General features: G+C 44.0%; 1 long non-coding RNA gene across 1 annotated transcript in view; it reads left to right on the top strand.

Moving 5' to 3' along the window:
• The window catches only part of LOC110309942, an 11,758-nt gene extending 9,285 nt beyond the window's left edge, over positions 1-2,473 (top strand). Inside the window, exon 3 of the long non-coding RNA XR_002379774.1 lies at positions 2,260-2,473. This is a non-coding gene — a long non-coding RNA (uncharacterized LOC110309942). The remainder of the gene's footprint in view (positions 1-2,259) is intronic.
• The last annotated feature ends 337 nt before the right edge of the window (positions 2,474-2,810 follow it).

Below are 2,810 nucleotides of genomic sequence, written 5' to 3'. Positions count from 1 at the left end.
CCCCTTTTTTTTCTTTTCTTTTCTTTTTCTTTTTTCAAGTCAGGGTTTCTCTGTGCACTCCTGGCTGTCCTGGAACTCACTTTGTAGACCAGGCTGACCTCGAACTCAGAAATCTGTCTGCCTCTGCCTCCCAAGTGCTGGGATTACAGGCCTGTGCCACCACTGCCGGCAGTTAAGTTTTTAATACAAAATGGTATCGTATTAATATCTAACTTGCTCACACCCTTCCCACTGCCGCCAACGCCACCACCACGCTGCCGCCATCACTGTGTGTGGGTGTGGGCGAGTTCCTGGGTGGAGGTCAGAGGACAACCTTCAGTCGTTCCTTCTCTCCTCTCAGCTTATGGAATCAGGGTCTTATTGTTGCAGGGTGGGTGCCTGTAGGCTTCCAGAATATCCTTCAGTCTTTACCTCACACTGTGAAGTAGGAGTGGCAGGATTATAGATTGGAGCCAAAACACACTTCTTTTTAAAAAATATTTTCATCTCACGCATGTTCATTGGTGTTTTGGCTGCATGTCTGTCTGTGTGAGGGTGTAGGATCCCCTGGAACTGGAGTTACAGACAGTTGTGAGCTGCCAAGTGGGTGCTGGGAATTGAACTCAGGTCCTCTGGAAGAGCAGACAGTGCTCTCAATCACTGAGCCATGTCTCTAGCCTCAACACCCCGCTTTTTACTTCGGCCTCAGGAGCTGAACTTGGATCCTTGGGCAAGGACCTGTACCCCCGTGGTGTTTCTGTGGCCCTTGTATATTTCAAGCCATCTTCAGATTATTTATGATGGTGTGGGCCATGTAGTGTGAATAGTTGTTTTCTGTTTTAAGGAAATACTGACAAAAGAAAAAAGGAGTCTTTAGTGCCCAGTGCAGATGTGATGTTTTCAAATATGCGTGCTCAAGGTCAGCTCAGCCTGTCGCTCTGGGAACTGTAGGCATAGAAGACCGACCTTGTTTGTTGTTTATAGGAAATGTAATATAATGGCTCCCTGTGGCTTTGTTTGTTGAGTGTGACTTTCTCTTTTTAGATTTGTTTGTTTTATGTGTATTTTATTCACACGTGTGTCTGTGCACCAGAAGAGGGTGTTGGGTGCCCTGGGAATGGGGTTACAGACAGTTGTGAATTGTCATGTGGGTGCTGGGATTCAAACCTGCGTGCTCTATAAGAGAAGCAAGAGCTCTTAACCTCCTGGACCATCTCACGGCCAAGATTTCTGTGACTCCAAGATGCCCGATAGACTTCTAGAGAGATCTTACCTTTGGATCTAAGCAAATATGCGTTCTCACCTGGAAGCATTGTATTGTATGGCTATCTCTATTTTAGCTTAGAGATGGGCCTCAGGTTCATATCTCATATCAGGTTCATATCTCACCCGCCTAGATCGGCATCCTCAGATTGTGTTCCCAGGCTGCAAAAAGCACTGTGAATTCACTGGACAACAAGAATTCACGGCACAGCTGACCTCAGAGTTGTAGGCAGTTCCTACCTCTGGATGCTTTCACTGGCTTGGTGATGGTCTGGGTGCAGCTCCATAATCTTTCTTATTCTTGTTGGATTCATAATCTTTTTTGTTTTTCTTTAAAATTTAAATGTAGCAATGGTAAACTACTCATATAGCCTACTAGTGTATAGATCTGTATAAAACGTGATGGGTATTTGCGCAGCATTTCATCGTCTCCAGCGGTGGCACATACTGGCGGTTTCTGAGTTGTTTCTTCCAGAGATACTTGTTCCTATGCATGCAAAGAAGGAAGTGTTCCTTCCCCTCCCCCTCCTGGCCATCTCTTACCATGCTCGCTGTCCCCAAAGTACCTTTCTTTTCTCACTTCTAACACCTTGGTTATCATTCTCATGTCAGGGCATAAAGAACTTCCTCACTTCCTTTGAATGGGTGCAGAATATCACATAGTTCAGATAGATCTTAATTATTGTGATTGATACTAATGCAGGCTCTAGTTTGTTCTTATAGGAAAACAGTAGTGCTTGCACCATTTTGCATTTATGCGTTATTTTTTTGGTTTGTTTAAATGCCCAGGATATTGAGTGTGCAGGGCCAAGGGTGGGTGTCACTGTGCATGCATGAATAGTCAGATTTTGATGAGTGTGAGTTTCCTTCTGCTCCAAAGAAACAACCACAAGCTCGATGGCTTAGACAATACTCAACAATTATTTAACAGTCTGGAGGTCAGACGTGCCAAAATCCATGAGCTGACCCACTGACCTCCTTCTGGAAGATCTGAAGGGAGAATCAACTGTCTTGCAGGTTCCCAAGCTGCATGTGTTCCCTGGACTGTGGCCTCTCCATCTTCAACGCCAGTGCAAGGACGTCCTCACGTCACTTTTTCTCTGATCTCTGCATTTGTGCCACATTGTCTCTGAGTTTGATACTTCTGCCTCTCATCTGTAAAAACCTTTGTGGTTTTGTTGAGCCCACCCAGACAGCCTTATCAGGCTTAGTTTAATAATTAATAAATGATCTTTCCGCATGAATTTTATACTGAATTCCTCAACCACACATCTAAGGAGGGTTTTTTAGTCTGTTTTTCTTTTGGACTGTTTGGATTGATTTGACATTCTTTTTCTAACAGCCATCCAGGAAGGTGATTATAAATATATTAGTAACAATAGATGGTATTTCTGAGAAATGAATTACACATTTAAACATTTTCCATTTTTTTAAATTTATATGAGATTTTGTTCCATTTCTGACTCTGTATGCTTATGCGTATCTCTGTGTGGGTGTGTGCTATGTGCACAGGACCGCAGGTGTCAGAGGAGCCCAGCTGATCCTTCTGGAATCACAGTTGCAGGGGG

This window comes from Mus caroli, chromosome 14 (assembly GCF_900094665.2).
Source record: "Mus caroli chromosome 14, CAROLI_EIJ_v1.1, whole genome shotgun sequence".
In the NCBI taxonomy this organism is placed as follows: Eukaryota; Metazoa; Chordata; class Mammalia; order Rodentia; family Muridae; genus Mus; species Mus caroli.
This window is presented reverse-complemented; position numbering and strand designations above follow the sequence as displayed.